This window comes from Mustela lutreola, chromosome 4, assembly GCF_030435805.1.
Source record: "Mustela lutreola isolate mMusLut2 chromosome 4, mMusLut2.pri, whole genome shotgun sequence".
Classification (NCBI taxonomy): domain Eukaryota; kingdom Metazoa; phylum Chordata; class Mammalia; order Carnivora; family Mustelidae; genus Mustela; species Mustela lutreola.
This window is the reverse complement of record NC_081293.1, coordinates 105,856,505-105,876,422: the sequence shown is the minus strand read 5'-3', so window position 1 is coordinate 105,876,422 and position 19,918 is coordinate 105,856,505. Positions and strand designations below refer to the sequence as shown.

Below are 19,918 nucleotides of genomic sequence, written 5' to 3'. Positions count from 1 at the left end.
CTGGCGTACCCACACGGGGGAGGGACCTGGCGGCGTGGCCATCACACCTGCTGAGGTCACTGTCACTGTCCACATGAGCTCTGAGGACAGAGCAGGAGTAGTATGGCCAGTGCCAGCTGCGGGAACTGCCTGGTTAGGGGCCGGGGAGAACATTTTTTGCCATCAGAACAGAAATGTGGGAGCCTGGGAGGCTCAATCCGTTAAGCACCCGACTCTTGGCTGTCGGCTCAGGTCACGGTCTCAGAGTGGTGGGATGGAGCCCTGCGTGGGGCTCAACACTCAGCGGGCTTTCTGCTTGAGATTCTCCCTCTCCCTCGGCCCCTCCCCCTGCTCTCTCACTCGCTTGCTCTCGCAAATAAATAAAGAGAAATAGGAAGTATGGTAACGATGCAAGGACCGCGTGTCTGTCTGGAGGGACCAGGACTTCCCTGCTTCTGTATTCTAAACCGGAGAAATGAATATGCTTCCCAGTCAGGTGTGACCGAAGCAGAAACGTGATTGTAAGAAGTGTGCTCCTGTTACGTTCTTAACAGTGACCACGACGAGCCTATTTCACGGCTCCTAAAAGGCACCTCCTTCCATTGCACACGTCATGCATCCCCTTTGGAAGTGGGATGTGTTGCAGTCAGTGGCCGGAGAAAACATTCCTGGCGAATTGACAGTCCATGTTCCTTCTTAGGGATTCCTCATGTTCCCTCCCGTCCCTGACAGCCCAGAGTAGGTGGGATCCCGATAGCCTGGGCTTGGGGGGTGCATGTGCTGGACAGGGACTGGCCGCTGCTGCTGCTGGATGAGACTGACTCTCCCAGAGCCCACTTCGTGGGACGACGTGGCAGGGCAGTTCCAAGGGAAGGAGGAGGGAGGTCCAGGAGAGAGGGAACATGCCTCAGTGAGGACAAGGTGAGCCAACAGTGGGGAGGGGCCCGCATATTGCAGGTGACCCTGTTCCTGGGACTAGGGGCAGGACAGCATCCAGGGTCTCGTAGTGGTTTCAGTTGTCTTCATAAGATGTGTTGATGGTGGGTCCCTACACCTCATGTTGGCTTTGTCTCATTTTCACAAGTTACCCTTCCTTCGTATCAAGGAAATACTTCATGGGGTTTTTGACGGAGGATCAAAAGAGCGCTGCCCTGGGGTGCGAGAGCCCTCATTAGATGATGACTGGTTTGCTGTCCCTTCCCTTGGACATCGCCGAACTGGTTTCCAAATCTGTAAGATGGGAACAAATTGGTCCCAACTCCCTGCTTCACAGGGTCAGAAAAACGTCAGAAATTACATGTGCAGATACATTTCAAGAACTCTATGTCATATGGGGCTCCATTGTTGTCCATTTACTTGTGTGTGAATCTCCCATCTCCTTTCTGCCCTCCTCAGCCTGCCTAACACCCTTCCCTGAATCTGAGCTCCAGGAGAGAAGGAAACTTGTCTGTCTCATGTATCGGTCTACTTGTGTGTCTACAAGGGTAGGATCTCCATAAACAGTCGCTGATTATATTGTATGAATAAATGAATTAATTAACTCTCCTTTTTTTGAAGATTTATTTATTCATTTGAGAGAGAGAGAGGGAAAGGGCACGTGCATGAGTAGGGGAGGGGCAGAGGGAGAGAGAATCTTAAGCAGACACCGTGCTGAGCAGGGAGCTCAATGTGGGGCTTGATCTCGTGATCCTGAGATCACAACGTGAGCCCAAGCCAAGAGTCTGGACCCTTACCCAACTGTGCCACCCAGGTGCCTCAAATTGCGTCTCCTTTTGTTCCTAAAATCAAGAAGCGTGCAGATCCTATTAGTGTCAGGTAACTTACTTATGAGGAAGGTTCTCTGCTATGCTTCTGAGCCCACTGAGCGCCCATACCGGCTCCCTGAAAATCAGCGAGCATCAACAAGGGGCTCCTCCCAGAGACAGCACCCTGGCCAGAGAGCCCCTATATTTTCTGCTGCACCCTGAAATATGTTGTTAGCACATGCATTGACAATTAATTTCTCTCTCACCAAATAAATCCAGACCATGGCTCTCCACCGTTTCAGGTGTGGACTGACATGAGAGTGAAGGGGTGCCCTGCTTCATAAGGAGGGGGAGCTGGAAGATTCTGGAAGGCCTGTGTGGTCTCCCCCCCTCTCTTTGGTGGACAAGGACCACTAGCCTATGGAGACACCAAGTGGGCCGGAGAAAGGCCATGGCACTTCTGCTGAGTGTAGGGATCAGTCAGCCTGAGATGGAAGCTTAGGGTCTTTTTGGGATATTTCTGACCATGCATCTTGCTTCAGGTGCGTCCACTGTTTTCTAGATCTCCTCCTGACCCCGGTGTGCATGGGCACTTTTGAATGCTCCAACATCACAAATAAACGTTTCCCTGGGCTTCCTCCCTTCACTGGAGGAGGGGGTGGGGTGCTACCCCTGTCCGACACCCAGGTGGCTGCAGGTGTTTGTCCCTGTACGAGGGTTTCAAGTTCTCTGTGGGGCTTTTCCACCCCAAGGGAACAGGTTCCGAGCTAGAAGAAGCAGACTTGGTCGGGGTCCCACAGGTAGCCCCGGGCAGCTTCAAACACGCATATACAATGGTTTGCAAATACGCCCCTTCCCCCGCACCCAGGACCAGGGTCCCCCTGGGGAGAGCAGCCTGCAGTCTTCAAGGGGAGCCACAAGGGGAGGGGAAGAGCTTTCCTTCCATTCTTCCATTGCCGTTTTCTTGCTTCGGTGCTCACTCAGCTGCTGTAGACCATTGACAGGCTTCATCTCCTAAGTTCTGTCGGTTATTTCTGACCATTCCTGCTTGTTTCTCAGCGTTTCTGCAGGAGGATGGAGTGTGGAGCCCTCTGTTCCACCATTTTGCTGAGACCACTCTATTTACTCCAAAAGGCCTCATGGGCCACGGTAAATAATTGTAAGTGGTACGGGGTTTGTGCCACGTTTTCCAACTGAAATTTGTCATGTAGAAATGTAATTTTGTATATTGATTTTATAAGAACGTGGAGTTAAAGACGAGGAGACTATTCTGGAAGGGGCCAAGGGCATGGCAGGGAAGTTGGAAGCGTCTTCATGGGTTGTGATCAGAGATCAGATTCCTTCAGATCAAATCATGGATTCTCTCCCAGCCATTTGGTACTCTTTGATAAGTTAAACTTCAGCCCTCAATTTCCTCACCTGCTGCCTCCCAGTCCCCCAAGTTCTTACCCAGTACCCCACTGGTCTCCACACCGTGGTGGCCCTCTACACTGGGTAGCATTTCATGATGTTGTCGGCGATGACTTCATGATTCTTGGCAGCCATTTTGACTCATTGATGGACTCACTGACAACCTCCTGAAACCTTCCCAGTCTTAGTTTTAAAAACTCTTGCTTTATGTGTCTCCCAAGACTAGTTCTTCCTTCTTCCTAGAGTCTTTCTCTAGGTGACAATATGGGAAATGGGAAACTTTTATTTTTCAACCCAGAAAATTCTGGCTTCCCATGTTTCCTGTCCATACTGCCTATAAGCTAAATAGTTCTTCTCAGGCTCATGCCTCCCCCGCCGCACGTTAGTCCCTTGCCAGACACAGCTGGGAGCAGCTGACCCTCAGACACATCCCAAAGCAAGTGAGGTGTATGTGTTCCTGTTGAGTTTCCCTGAAGTCACATAGGCTAATCGTGTCACCATCACCTGACCCCAGCTGTCCTTCTTCCTGCCTTGACCAGCAGGGTCCACGCCACTTGCCCAGCCTCTGCCCGCGACCCAGTCCTCATGCTGATGGCACACAGAAGCTTGTGGCTGTTCCCTGGGGCCTTGGGGCTGTGGAAGGAGTGAGAGGTTCAGGCCTGCTTGTGTTAGACTTGCTGGTGCTTCTCGGACCAGAGCAGGTCACACAACCACATCCTGGCTTCAAAGATGGGCGAACAGACTCCAGTTCTTCCTGGAAGGAGACGTGAAGGCTCATCGCAAAGGGCTGGTGATGGGCCTCCTTTGGAGGACGCCGGAGAGTTGCTGATCTCCCATTTGGTAGAAGGAGGGAGGACACGTGAGCAGCGGCTTCCGGGGGCTGTAATCACTGGCTCGTTGGAGTTCTGAGCAAAGCCGCACTGCATTGGGTCTCTGGGCTTCTGTGTGGTAGGGATGGAACCACATTTGCTTCCTTTCAATTTGGACAGACCGAAGCAGGGACATGCCTAAAGTGGTTCCAGTGAGCCACAGCAATGAAGCAAACCCTCCTGTCTCAGAGGGACAAGAGATTGGAAAGCCATTCTGTGGCCTCTCCTTGTCAAGAGGCTCCTAAGGGAGACTTTCAACCAGGGCAGGATCACCCAGAAAGGATTATGCTCCTTATCCTGTGGCTCCATGTAGAAAGACAGATGGCTCATGAAATTTAAATGACAACACCAGGGGTCCTGCGAATATTCCGGGCCCTGCTCTCTGGAGTCCAATGTATACAGAGCAGAGTGTGAGAAACATCTTTCCCCTCAGCCAACTTGCCCTGTAGAGATTTAGCCTGTATCTGTCCACACCCCTTATGGATCCCACAGAGACATTTTATTAACCAGAAGTATCACTACTAAATATCTATATATTTGAGGATTTTTCACTCCTGAAGATGGGTGGAAAGGAGGAACAAGAACAAAATGAGGAAAAGCTGTGTTCTCATGAATTCACTTAATGCCGGATTGGGCTTCTGAGCCCAGACGGGAGCAGGCCGAGAGCGTGGTGGAAGGCAGGTCAGGACGACCCTGGGGCGTCCTGCTGCACAGCCACGTGGAAGGAAAAGGTTAGGAAATGGCGCACTGAGCTAAATCAACAGTGTCCCACGCGCTGACACCCAACACTCGCAGGTTGTAAGTGAAGGGATGTACAGCTGCCCACAGGCTCTGTGGAGGTCAAGGTTCTGGGCTGTGTCGGGGAGGACCTGGGAGTCTGAGGAGCTCATCTTGCTGCGTTCTGGCTCTGGGAGAGACCTGGGGCTGGAGGTGCGGACAACCCTGGTCCTAAGGTACCCCTGTCAGTCTTCCCCACACAGGGGCTGGGAATGTGCCCCAAGACACCTGTAGGAAGGATGGACTCTTTCCAGGTGCCCGCTGTCCCCAGAAGTAGGATTTTTTTTTTTTTTTAAGGAAAATTACATCTTGATCAGGAAGACTCCATATAATCCACTTTCCCTACAGTGATGGTGCTCCTGTCCCTTGAGGTAACATTAAGGAGAGCTCAGGGAAAGATTAGGTTCAGCTGGCAGAAGGCATACATTTTTGTTTATTTACTTTTGTTTATTTTTTTTTCATTGTTTTTAAAGGCAGTAACCAAGTTTTGTCCTCTTGACCCACAGGAATTTTGCATGAATTTCTAACTATCCATGGGTGGTTCACTTCTCTGCTCACAGACCTGTGGACAGGGTACATACACTTAGTACTAGTGAGATGAAGCTCATCTAGTTCAGGTCACCATGCCTGTTGAGGGCTTATGGTTATGTTTCATAAAAACATGCAGACCACCCAGAAGGAGAGAAAGTGCTGGCAAATGTTCCCGTATTTAGATCGTCCTACACCTACGATAAATTTTCCTGACATTCACATGCACCATTAAAATGCTCTCAGGGGCTTCTGGGTGGCTCAGTCAGTTCGTCTCAAATCCTGATCTCAGGGTCCCGGGATTGAGTCCCACGTCAGGCTCCCTGCTCGGCAGCAAGTCTGCTTCTCCTTCTGCCTCTGCCTCTGCCACTCCACCCCTGACCCTCTCTCTCGCTCATGCTCTCTCTCAAATAAATAAATAAAATCTTTTTTTTTTTTTTAAAGATTTTATTTATTTATTTATCAGAGAGAGAGCGAGCGAAAGCGAGCACAGGCAGACAGAGTGGAAGGCAGAGTCAGAGGGAGAAGCAGGCTCCCTGCGGAGCAAGGAGCCCGATGTGGGACTCGATCCCAGGACCCTGAGATCATGACCTGAGCCGAAGGCAGCAGCTTAACCAACTGAGCCACCCAGGCGTCCCAAAAATCTTTTTTTTTTAAATGCTCTCACGTAAGGAGGTATGAAAGATGGTTATATGGCGGGAAATGTTCTTGTCTCAGATATATGTAGGGTATTCTAGAATATAACTTTCAGAGGGAAAAGCGAGTTTAAAAAAACATTGGGGTTCCCTCTGAAATGTGAGTTTTTGGAAATGCTGCAAGTGAAGGCCTGTTGACACGTCCACACGATTTCCCCATACCTCTCCTCAGAACACTGGCCCCCCAGGTAAGCGCTGCAGGAGATCGAGGGCATACATTTGAGAGACACATGGCATCCTGTAGCTCGGAGAAGAGGCGGACATTGACTCTTCCGTTTTGTGCGGTAATTGCTGTAGGTTAAGCCTGTAGGAAGCATGGGGTGGACGGAGATATTCCTTCACCCGGGCCCCAGGGCGTAACGGTGGGAAGTCATACTGAGCAAGGCTGGAAGGGGGCACTCCCGCTCCAGGTGGAGGAGCAGGAGTCCAGGAGATGAACGGTTTCAAAAATCAGGGCCACGCGAGGGTAGGAAAATTCCAGGCAGGGGAAAAAAGAATCGTCTCATAAAGGATAAAATGAGGTGCTGCCGTTGGTGTTTCACAGTATTTCTAGGCTGTGAGTAGCTTAGATGTTTATATGTCCATCATCTTTTCTCAAAAAAAAAAATTACAGAGAGTGATCGGGGCAGGGTGGGCAGGCAGAGGGACAGGGAGAGAGAGAATCTTAAGCAGGCTCCACGGCCAGCACAGAGCCCAAGGCAGGGCTCAATCCCATGACCTTAAGATCATGACCTGAGCTGAAATCAAGAGTCAGACACTCACCCACCTGAGACACCCAGGCACCCCAATCTTTTTGCAAAAATTTAAATCCCTTTTTTGATACACGTTGATCAAAGTCATTGGAATAAGAGTCCTAAAAATCAATGTGTTCCTCCCTAGAATGGTTAAAATGCAAAAGCCTACCCGTGGCAAGCAACAGCGAGGGCATACAGCAGGGGGCGCTGTCTCACTCAGCAACCGTCCCCCTGTGCCCCTCAAGGCCAGCACTTCACTCCTGGAGACCCGGCCAGGGGAAGGAGTTGCACCTGCCCACCAGGAGACATTTACAAATGCGTGCAATACGTTTTAGTCAGAGGAGCTCAAAACTCCAGACAGCCTACGTGCCCATCCGGAGGAGGGCGGATTAACACACTGACCAATTCCAGATTTCAAAACCAATGAACCACTTCTCAGATGCAACACATGGTGGAGTCCAGAAATGCTCTTCTGAGGAAGAGAAGCCGTGAGCAAAAGAGCGCGTTAGAAGTCTGTGCTAGTGAGGGGCGTGAGGAAACATTCGGGGGAAATAAGAAGTTTCTGCTGGTGACTGGGGTCGTCGCTGCACAAGTACCTATGTATGAAAATACTCCTCTGACCTGTAAGATTGTTATTTTTAAACTGTATATAAGTAACCAAAAATTTTTAAAGGTGACTAAGTGATAGGGGCACCTGGGGGGCTCGGTCAGTTGAATGTCTGACTCTTGATTTCAACTCAGGTCATGAGATCAGAGGGTCATAAGATCGAGCCCCACATCAGGTGCCAAGCTCAGTGGGGAGTGTCTGCATGAGATTATCTCCCTCTCCCTCTGCTCCCCTCCACAGGCACATGTGCTTGCTCTCTCTCTACAATAAATAAACAAATAAAGAAAATATTTTGAACAAAATTTAAAAGATGAGTAAATGGTAGGTGATAGCAGAGACCATTACTTGGGTAATAATGAACAGATCTTGCCTTAAGGGTTGAGAGTCTCATCCCTGCACAAGTGAGCTAAGGCTACAGGTGTCTTGTGCCTGAGGGAGGACAAAACTGGCTCCCCTTTGGGTGAAGGAGCCAGGAATCCATGACATTATCACGGGGAGATGATAGAAAATTTCCCCCATGAACCTGGGCTGGGGAGACGCCCCATGCATAGTGAGTCATGAGTCCAACCCAGTCCCTTCCTGGAGAGGAATGACTCTCTTACATCTCATTTTACACTGATCTTTGTGGGGGTCTAATTCAAGAAACTTAAAAAAAAAAAAAAGCTGACTAATGACAGGTAAATTCCATAGGGCCTGAGCAAAGCACCTGTGAAACCGCTCTGGGATGTGTTAGACCCTCTTAGAGGAAAATCCTTTGTAGGAGTTGATAATTGAAAATGAGGAAATGTGCTAAAAACTACAAAGCTATGGAAAACATCCCAAAGAACCAACGCATTGGAGAACTTACCCCTAAGAATCCAGAGATAAGGGAGCATTACAAAACAAACCTCAAACAACTAATCAGAAATAAATAAAAGAGGGCACCTGGGTGGCTCAGTTGGTGAAGTGTCCGACTCTTGATTTCAGCTCAGGTCGTGACCCCAAGGTCGTGAGATCGAGCCCTGCCTCAGGCTCCCGTAGGGAGATGGTCCTTCTCCCTCTCCCTTGGCCTTTCCCCCCAACTTGCACACACTGTTTCTCAAAATAATTTTTTTTTTGAAGTTCAGAATATGTGACCTAGGGCTTGTACTTCTAGAAGCTTATCCAAAGGAAATAATCCTTTGTAACCCACAACTTACAGAAGGCCGTCTCAGGCATATAAGTCACTGGTGAGGACTTCTAAGCTAAGAGACACAGTCTGGGTCAGTCCTGTCAGTACGCTAGGATGCTAAAATACATCGTGCAAGGAAATTGGAAAACGGGCATTTTCTGCACGGGGAGCAGTTTCGGTTGCTTCAGTGAAAAATCCATACATCCTCCATTTTAAAAAAAAAAAAAGCATGTTGGTTTTTTTCCGTCTGCTGCTTTGTCATTGATGAGCTTGGGCAAGTCACGTTTAAACTTCAAGCCTCAGTTTTCCTATCTATAAAGTGGGAACATAACACCTGTCTCACAGAGTTCTAAAAATCACCGAACATATGCCAAATCTCTTTTAAGACCAAAACTCCTATCTAAGTATAGGGGAAATCTTAAGGAAATCTTAAGGAGTGTCCAGAGATAATTTTTTACATGATTAGTATTTAATTTAGTACTTCAGTTAGAGACCTATTTGCAGGAAGAGTATGAGTGTAACTGAGGGCAGCCCCAGAACAGGGGTCAGGGGAGGAATTTTCCTTTTCAGGAGCCTTGACATTTTATCCTATTTTAAGACCCCCTTCCTCCTCCTCCTCTTTCTGACAGTCTGCATCTGTGTTCAGTCTTCACCTGTCACTACAGTTCTATTTGGTATGCATAAATGCGGCATAATTAGCTTGAAAACGCATCTCCTAATTACAGTTGTGGAGTTGCTTTATTTGCTCAACCCTCACAGCAAAGGAGTATGACACAGCCTGCCAAGTCAACTTAAAACACAAGGTCTAAATTTGTCCGTGCGGGGCGTTTGGTGTGCTCATTTCACGGAGCCTTTGCTCCATTTCTTTTGACGGGTTTGGAGGGCGAGCACTTAACCACATTTATTCCTTCGCTTGCCCTGGCGTCGGACTTTCTGCTTGAATGCCAGCCTCTTCCAGAATTAGGGGCGATGCCAGAAGGAACCAGAAGGAAAAATGTTGCCACCGGCATCCCTCCCAGGTGGTGTGAGGGTCGAATGAGAAAACCCGTGGGCAGACACAGGCCGCTGGCCTGGCACCTAGTGGGTGCTCCGAAGTCTTCCCCGAGCCCCGGTTCACTTACTCATCCTCTTTTCCCTCCTCCTTCTCCCAGACTCATGGGTGGACAGATTCTGATTGGTCACCGCTGCGGTGTGTCTGCTAGGGGTGGGGGGGTGAACACAGAGAGTCAGGAGCTGGGGGTTACAGCCTTATGTCAGGCCCTAACTTTAAACCCTGGACAGCCGCTATCAGCTACTTTCACTTAAGCCTCTTATCATTAATTATAATAGAATTCTAATTAATGTAATTGTAATAAATTATTATTACTATAATTATTAGTATGGTGGTGATTTTGAAACCGGCAGGGCCCTCTCCCCCTCTTCCCCACCCCCACGATCAGGCACCTGCTTCCTCTCTCCTCATGCCTGGGCTCCGCGTTTTGGTTGTGCTGTGGGGCAGCATCCTGTGTCCCTCACATTAGGTTTCCCTGTCCTTTCCTGATCTCTTCTGGATGTTTGAAGGCCATCTTAACAGGTGTGAGGTGGCATCTCATTGGGGTTGTGATTTGCATTTTCCTGACGATGAGTGATGTGGAGCATCTTTTCACGTACCTGCCTTCCTTAGACAAATGCCTGTTCAGGCCCCTTCCAGTTTTTTATTTGGGTGATTTGTTTGTGTGTTTTTGCTGTCGAGTCCATATGTTCCTCACGCATCTCAGATACTGACCCTTATTGGGTTATATGCTTTGCGACTGCCTCTTCCATTCTGTAGGTTGCCTTTCATTTTGTTGATTATTTCCTTTACTCTGTAGAAGCTTCTTAACTTGATATGGTCCCACTTGTTTTTGTTTTCGTTTTTGTTTTCTGTGCTTTTAGTGTCCCATCCAAGAAATCCATGTCAAGGAGATTTTTCTCTAAGTTTCCTTTTAGGAGTTTTATGGTTTCAGGTTTTATGTTTACTGAAGTCTTTAATCCACTTTGAGTTGATTTTTGTGTATGGTGTAAGGTAGGGGTTCTTCCCTTTGTATGTGGAAATCAGTTCTCCAAGCTGTTTGTTGAAGAGATTTTCCTTCCCCACTCTGTGCTCCTGGCACTTTGTGGAAGAGTAAGTCTCACATACATACGCCTGCCTATCCATATCTCATATCTATATATCTATATCTATTAATAAAATCCTTTTAAAAAGAATGAACAAATATATTTTTTAAAGATTTTATTTATTTATTTGACAGACAGAGATCACAAGTAGGCAGAGAGAGGTGGGGAAACAGGCTCCCTGCTGAGCCCGATGTGGGACTCGATCCCGGGACCCTGAGATCATGACCTGAGTCGAAGGCATAGACTTAACCCACTGAGCCACAAGAATGAACAAATGCCCCAAGAATGAACAAATACTAAAATAAAAATGTTTATCATTTGGTATAGTCAATCTTGACTTAATTGAGTAAAGTTTTGCTATTCTTTGTTTAAACTTGTCCTGAAAATAAATTATATTTTTATATCAGTTTCCATGCCTGAGAGCAAACGAAAACAGCTTCTCAATAAGCAACAAAGTGCCATCTGCTTGCTTAACTGTGGTGCACAGAAGGTTTTTTTTTTTTTTTTCGGTTTTAAAAAATTTTTAACACAGAAAATGTGCATAAATATTTAAGAATAGATTTACACGTGCCATAACACTTAATAAACTGGAGATACAATTAATATTCATTCTGTTCTTCTATTAATTTAACAGAAAACAGGACGAAGGGAGAGGCCCTCTCTTCCTCACAGGGAACTCGTCCAATATGTGCAAGTAGGAGGAGGAACGTAGCTTGCTGGATATTTCTCTCCATTCTGTAGGGCCTGTCCCCTAGCCCCACCTCATCTCATAATGTTTGCACATATGTTACAGCAATAAAAAGCCAGTGAGGAAAACATTGTTCTTTCACAGCAATAAGCCACCACTGTCTTCATTTCAGTGTTCTCTTCTATTCTTTTTCCAAGTACATCATGTTCAGACTTCCACTATAATGGTTGGATACAACAGTGTAGCTGGGGAGGGAGAGTGACAGACAGACAGACAGACGTGTGACTTCCCCACCCCCAGGTTTCAGTTGGGGAGATAAATGTGGGACCCTTCTTGAAATGCCTATTCCAGAAGCATGGAGAAAAGTATCTAAAGGAATCTGATTATTCTAATTTCCAAAAGGGAATTAAGGCAATTTTTAAGCAAGATTTATGTACTTTTCTCGTCTAAATTCTCCTGAGACTTGTCCTCTCTGAAGCAGTAGCCCACCCAAAGCTGAGTCATCCCCATCACTGGGCCTGTAGGAGAGATGAGGGCTCCTCTCACCCCTCCCCCACCACTCTGTCACCGGAGGTGTCTCTCCCCCAGTCTGTCCTCCGAGACCGAGAACCCAAGACAAGATCAGAAACCAAAACTCAGGGGCACCTGGGTGGCTCCATGGGCTAATGACTCTGCCTTTGGCTCAGGTCATGAACTCAGGGTCCTGGAATCGAGCCCCACATTGGGCTCCCTGCTCAGTGGGGAGTCTGCTTCCTCCTCCCTCTGCCTGCCTCTCTGCCTACTTGTCATTTCTGTAGGCAAATAAATAAATAAATTTCTGTCAAATAAATAAATAAAATCTTAAAAAAAGAAAAAAAGAAACCAAAACTCAGGAAGAGACTTCTTTGACCAAATCAATGAAAGTACAACCTCCAACGAGTCAAATAAAGACAAAGATGCGAAGAATTAACCTACAAAATGAGGGGGACGTAAAGAGGATATAATAGTGGTGGGGCTGAGTTTACAATATTAAAGAATCCATTGTACACGTGTAAGGTTTAATACATAATTAATAAAATACGAAAGTCTCAAAGAAGGGAAGTATTTTGGGGTTTACTAAAAATGCTGCAAAAGGAGAAGTGGAACGTTGCAATGGTCTTAAAAGCTTAGAAGAAATTGAAATGATTGTTAAATAATTTAGTTTCAGGAGTGTTTACGTGGTGACATTTTGAAAGCTTTCAAGGAGCAGATAATATGTCTCTAGCTCAAGAGGTGTCCGGGTGGCTCAGCCGGTTAAGTGTCCGACTCTTGGTTTCTGCTCAGGTCATGATCTTATAAAAGGAGAGAAAGTTTCTAATGCACTTCATAAGATTAGGATGATTCTGCCACAACCAAATTTGAAAAAAATACCTCTGTAGGAAAGCTACAGAAAAATCCCACTTACTAATATGGATAGGACAGTAAATTAAATATAAGCAAAGCACATCCTAAAGGGTAATTATTCTAGAAATGATAGGATTGGCTCTAAAAACACTTTTAAATACAAGAAATGTCTGTTTCAATTCAAGCTTAAAGAGTGAGATGCCAAGAGACACTTCTGAGACTGAAAACCTGTTCAAACACCATTTTTTTTATTATTTATTTCTTTTTAGTGTAACAGAATTCATTGTTTTTGCACCACACCCAGTGCTCCATGCAATCTGTGCCCTCTATAATACCCACCACCTGGTACCCCAACCTCCCACCCCCCGCCCTTTCAAAACCCTCCGATTGTTTTCGGAGTCCATAGTCTCTCATGGTTCACCTTCCCTTCCAATTTCCCTCAACTCCCTTCTCCTAACTCCCCATGTCCTCCATGCTATTTGTTATGCTTCACAAATAAGTGAAACCATATGATAATTGACTCTCTCTGCTTGACTTATTTCACTCAGCATAATCTCCTCCAGCTCCGTCCGTCCGTGTTGCTACAAAAGTTGAGTATTCATCCTTTCTGTTGGAGACATAATACTCCATAGTGTATATGGACCACATCTTCCTTATCCATTCGTCCGTTGAAGGGCATCTTTGTTTCTTCCTTAGTTTGGCAACTGTGGCCATTTTGAACACCATTTTATCTGGAAATTCTTCTACCAAGTCTAGGAAGACATGAAACCTGTGTGGCAGTTACATTACTGGGAGCGAAAAGGATCATTTTCCATTAGCTTTCAATTATTCAGTTAAACAGCCTAAAATAAAGTACTGGGCAGCTAACATGCTTCATGATGGGGTTCAGTCATTTCTCCCAGCAAACGACACAACGTGGAATTTTGCGTAACAGCCAAGAAAAGTGACAGTGGAGGAGAGACACTGGTTCCCGGCGTGAGGAAGTTCAGGGACGACCAGAGGCCCCTTGGGTGTCGTGTAGACAGGTGGAGAGGTCAGGCGAGCGAAGCTGGGGAGCTGCGGGGAAGGGAGAACCCGGGGGCTGGGGGCTCGTTGGGGTCTGAGGCCACCAGGCTGGGTGAAAGCCAAGTGCACCCTGGCCGCCACCACGCAGCCCCGGAAGAGGGGACCCTGGCAAACTGCGCTTGCATTCTGTTTACTGAGATTGTCTGTGGGGCTCTGAGTCCTTTTCAGTAAAAGCCCTTGAATATTCAGACACGAAGAATATTCATATCAGAAGGGGTTGCTTCTCCATATCAGCACGACCTCTACAATGATAATGTCTCCCGGTGGCTGTAAACCCTCAGTTAAAATGTCTCCTGGTGTGGAGGCTTTGACCTCAAAGGGATTTTTCCTCATGTATTTCATAAGTATGCTCTTCGATATATGTACAGCCTAATTTTAGATTTTATTTTTCTGACAAAATGTTCATATTCATTCTTTAGGTAATATGATGAGTCATGTCCTATAGGAATGGCCCCCTCTTTGAAATTCATCTTTCTGTTCAAATTTTCTGATCGTTGGTCTATACTTCTGCTCCTTGCAGGCCACACTTTCGGTTGCTTCCTTCAGCTTCCCTGTTCATGGAAAACCATCAGCTTGTTCCTTACCTCACCATCGCAGAACCCCATGAGACTTTGCTGCTTCCTATCTCATGGATCCTTTTTTAGTTTTGTGTTTTTTTCTTGGCTTTCAACCCGTGTGTTTTGCTTTTATCCTTTGGTGTCTTTTAGATGTATCTTATGTAGGTTCCTGTTGGAGTTTCTTGAACATTCTGAGAGGGTGTGAGGCAGAGTCTGTCTCCGGGTGGTCTGTGTGGCCCCCTTGCTTGTGGGCCCCAGAAGGCTGAACTTCCTCTGTGTCTTTGGCAGATTCTGCCTTGACTCCTGATTGACTTTTAGGAGGGATTTAACAGGATGTTCCTTTGGTATCTAATTCACTGTTTTCTTGTGTGTGTAGGTTTTATTCTTCCATAAAATGGCATGAGCTAGGTAGAGGGACTTGACCCTTCCTGTCCGTAGCTGTGGTTCAGTGGGTCACCGAACGTTCTAAGTTTAGTTCTTGCTCAGATAAGTTTAGGTATTGGACTCTAAAGGTGTTATTCTAGTACGTTCTATTCTACTAGAAATATAAGGGTTTTCCCACCCTCTTTTGTAACTTGCTGGTCAGGTTTGGTGATGTCCCTCAGCCCTTGTGGCTCCTCTGTGCAAAGGGGTTGCTGCAAATGCTGGGCCCTGGGAGGCCTGCCGTAGTGGGAGCTGTGTTCCAGCACAGCCCCAGCCCCAGGGGTGCAGAGGCTGAGCCCTGACACCTGTGTGGCAGGGGGAGGCCCGGCGGGAGTGTACACACAGACCAGGCACTGCCTGTGGCCATCAGAGTGGGCCCTGCTGAGGACACCAGACGTCCATGGCAAATCTCTTCCAGTTCCAGTGGTACAGCCCTCGTTTTGGGGTGACATGGGCTCACTTCATGATGACCTCAGATGTGTTTGTCTCCCATGGCCCGGAAAAGGGCCATTTCCTGGACTGCCCCCACGTCCATGGGGTTTGCAGGATGCCATATAGGGTCCGTGTTGAAGGCTAGCCTGATGACATGGCACTGGACACAGCTGGGTGCCGTGAGAAGAGTCAGGTGGTGATGCTGGTGTTTTCCCACGTGCTTGAGGGGTCTGTGCCCTGTGTGTGGGGACAGCGGGAAGTTTTGCACAACAAGAGGAGAGGGCCAGCAGTCGAGACGGACAGACAAAGGAGGACGCCCCAGGTGCAGGGACCCAAGGCTGACAGAATGAGCGAACAAGGAGGCGGCTCCAGGAGAGTGGCCTGGGCAGAACTCTGGGGCACACAGGGATCTCTCTGCATTCCCTCCTTGGTCCCCTTCTCTTCAGAGCTTCCACAGGTGGCTTTCCAAGGTGACCAGTACACTTTTGTTGGAGGGAAAAGTGCATATTGGAAAAGACTGGCAGGCCTAATTAACATGGCTTTTAAATTTCCCATTTGAATTCCAGAAGCCTTTGTTGGTCCTCAGCAACAGCACAGACGTGTCCCCGTATGTCACCGTCATTCACACTTGCGGTTTTAAAACAGGGAGGCCATCTGGCACGGTAGAAAGCATCCAAAAGTTCAAGAGACAAAGACACATTTTGCAAAAGAAAGTCTAATGTCTAATCTCACCTCAACTGTATTGGTATTTCTAGGCTTCCATCCTCCCATCTGTAGGTCAGGGAGGTCTGGACACGATGCCCAGTTCCAGATCTGATATTTGACATCCTAACCCTCAACCTTCCCATCTTCCCATCTTAACACCCACGCCTCTCCCATGGGAACATACGGAGGCAAGACAAAGAGAGGGTATGAAGAACCACATACGTGTGCGGTGTTGATTATCCTACTAATGGTAGGGCAGGTATATTTGCTACAAACTTGGAAATTGTGTTCCCATATACATTATATTTTTACTTAAGCACATAGAGCACACATGAAAACTTGTACTTAATTTGCTAATGACTTAATAGCAGGAGGGCAAAAGAGCTTGCTTAAAACCAGGGACGTGGGGCACCTGTGAAGCATCTGCCTTCGGCTCAGGTCATGACCCCAGGGACCTAGGATCGAGCCACACATCGGGCTTCCTGCTCAGCGGGGAGTCTGCTTCTCCCTCTGCCTGCTGCTCCCCTTGCTTGTCCACATGCTCGCGTTCTCTCTCTCTCTTTCTCTCACACACACACAAATAAATAAATAAAATATAAAAAAGAAAAGAAAACACGGACGTATATGGTTCCTGCAGAAAGGAATGCACACAGGAGATTGCTAAGTTAGACTAACATGCTGTTTCATGGTTGACAATAAATCAGTGCATCCCCCATGGTTTATATGACGTTAGCATCTTCACGATGTCTACAGGTGATCATCCCACCTTACAGAGCTACCTAGGGTCTGTTCCTCACTTGAGAACGGTCAGTCCAATAGGTTTTGACAACAAAATTATAAGCCCATGCTCTCCTCTCAGCCAGGACGAAATAGGGCGGATGAAGAGAAGCCCATTTAAGGTCACGCTAAGGGCAGGATAGCGTAGACCCACATTTAAACCCAAGACAAACACACAAAATGGTTTGGAGACATTGGGGAGCAAGTGCCCTCAGTCTTCCTGGGACAGCAGTGCTGGGTCAGATGTCCCACTGAAAGCCAGAGCCTGGGCTTTGGGCTGAGCTGAGGGATGGAAGATGATGTTGGGGCAGCCAGGGCAGCTGGGAACTGAGAGGGAAGCTCTGCTGGAGAAGAGGGAGCCACCAGGAAGTGAGGCTGAAATTCTTCATGGAACTTCCCTTCCATGCACTCACAGGTTCTGAGGCCGTTCACGTGCAGGGCAAGGCCCGCAGAGCCCAAGGAGTAAGCAGTGCGGTGGCTGGGACTGGAGTAGAGATCTCTCTGGGAATTGCTGTGCTTAGGACAGAGATGACATCCCAGGGCCTTCCGAGTCAAAGAGACCCTAGTAAACATCCTGGGCTTTCAACCGAGATTGCCCCAGGAGTGTGGGGAGACGGTCGGACCCACCCCAACAAAGCCAGCAGTCTACTCTCAGCTGGGTCCAGTACTCCTCACGTCCCCTACTATCTTGCCAAAGGCATCATCCCAGCCTTACAGTTCTGCCTTCATATTTCCTAAAAAACAGCCAGGCAGGCCAAGAAATAAGACCAGATGACCCAAACCAAGAGAAACACAAAATAGAAAATAATAAATATACACACAGGTTATCAAGATATGGTAAATACCACACAGGTTTGTTTTTTTGTTTTTTGTTTTGTTCCTTGTTTTTTGTTTTTGTTTTTCTTAAAACTCTGTTAAGATGCTCAAGGAACACAGAAGAGCTGGAGAATTTCCCAGAGAACTGGACTGCACTGAGAAAGTCATAAAACTGACAAATGCAGGAAGAAATCCAGGATTCTGGGGAAGGGTTTGCCTAAGAGCTGAGGTGGAGCAGAGAGCAGGGTCATGATCTAGAAAGCGTGTCTGTGGAAAATAGGTGAGGCAGCCCAAGAAACAAGAGGAAAATGGGAGGAACGTAATGGATTTCTAGAAAGACAGAAGGTCTGATGCAGGACTGACCAAGCTGCAGAAGCAATAAAGAAAGGGACAGAATGGAATGGGAATGAACCTGAAGAGGCGTTGGCCCAGGAAGTCCAACCAGAGTCACAAGTCGCAGAAACCCAAAGCAGGAAATAAAACAGAGAAATCTTCAGCAAGACGGAGACTAAAAACACGGAAAACCAGAGGACACAAAAGTCTCAAGAGTGAGCAGAAGGACGGCAGGCTATCTTCGGGGGAACAAAGCCCCGTCCAGGCCGGCTGTCAGCAAGGATGCTGGAGAAGTCTAGGAGCACAGCATCACCCTTCGGAAGTGAAGGTTCCATTTCCAGTCCTTTGGGAAACACTGCAGAAGAGGAAAGCAGAGAGTGTCTTTTGCCAGCAGACGTGAGCTACTGAAGTGGCTCCAAGGAGCGTGTCAGGCAGCAGGAAAAGGAACAAGCTCAGAGAAGAGATCAAAAGGAATAAAAGTGCTTGATTAATCCACAAGAAGACAGCAGAGGGAGAAGAGGCAATGAAAACAGCTGGAACAAATAGAAAATAAATCCCAAGACCATAGATTGAAGCCCAAATGTATTCAGCATTGCATCAAATAAAAATAAAGCAAGTGTGACTAAAAGATTAAGAGTTTCGTGCAGAGCCTTTCTAAATCCAGATTTTTCTTTCAAGAGATACTTTAACAATACGGTCAAAAAAAAATATTGAAAATAAATACAGGGTCAAGACAGACCCTGTAATGTAGCCAACGGGAGCATCTGACACATGATATCAGATAATTTAGATTTTACAGCAAGAAGCATCCCTAGAGACCAATGAAAACGTGAACATGCCACTGATCTAAATATACATGTACCTAATGGCATAGCTTTAAATAGGTTAAAAAATTGAGATAACTGAAAAGAGAGACAAGAATCCCGTAATTATAATAGGAAATATTATTCACAGACATGTGTCAGAAACAGGACCCATCCGCGTATGTGAAGACTTCTTACAAATAAATAAAATCTGGACAACCCAATGGAAAATAAAGACAAAAGACTTGGATGTCACACTGTGAAAGGCAACATTGAAATCATTAGTGATCAGAGAAATGCAAATTAAAACCACCATCTAGAGGTGCCTGGGTGGCTCAGTCTGTTAAGAGTGGGTGGGACTCTTGGTTTCGGTTCAGGTCATGATCTCACCGTCCTGAAATCGAGCCCCTCCAGGGCACCAGGCTGCGCGAGAAGCCTGCTTCAGATTCTCCCTCTCTTCCTCTCTCACCTTCCCTCTCCCTGCTCATACTCTCTCTCCCTTCCCTGAAAACAATAAAGAAATAAATATTTTAAAAAATTTTAAGAAACACAATCCAATATTTTGACACATGCACTTGATCTGATAAAATATAATAAAAAATAACAATGTCAGGTGTGGCCAAGGACCTGAATGAACTAAAATTATCACATACTAACTCTGGGGGACTAAAGTGTTATAGTCGCTTTGAGAAAACGTGTATGCATGGGTTTCTACTAGGGCTGAAAGGTCACATACCCCATGTGACCCGAGTGCCCCACTCTGGTGGGGGGAGCACAGACTAGAATCAAGTCTAAGAATGTATGTAGCAGCTTGTATCCCCTACAGCTCAGATAGTACTCTAGCCCGCCTCTCAGAAATTTGGAAGTCAGACATCTATCAATAATAGGAAGGATAGACAGATTGTAGAATATTCAGAAAATGGAACACGAATGAGCTAAAGACGCATGATGGCGGGAGCATCACATTGGGAAGAGCTGCCTGCCGCAGACCAGTTTGTGCATGAGGGTTCTATTCCTACGAAGTGCAGACACGTGTGGCCCTATGAGGTCTGTGGCTCGCTGGGGCCGGGGCACAGGGGGATACTCAGGTCGCAGTCCTGTCCCCATCCTCAGTTTGTGTGGCGGGTTCATGGGTGTGTTGACTGGGGAAAAATTCACCCAGCTTACAACCGAATATTTGTACATTTTTTCTGGAAAATAAAACGATTGCGTTAAAAATGCCCCAGTAACAAGGTGTACAGCGTGCTTGAATTAGGAAACATTTCGGGGGCTGTGGGATGGCCCTGCGCACCGGCTTACCTGCTGGAGAGCTGGCCTGTGCTGCCCC

At 47.1% G+C, this 19,918-nt stretch overlaps 1 protein-coding gene across 2 annotated transcripts in view; it reads left to right on the top strand.

Annotated features, from left to right (window-relative positions):
- The window catches only part of VWC2 (von Willebrand factor C domain containing 2), a 101,423-nt gene that overhangs the window by 65,225 nt on the left and 16,280 nt on the right, over positions 1-19,918 (top strand). The window lies entirely within an intron of this gene.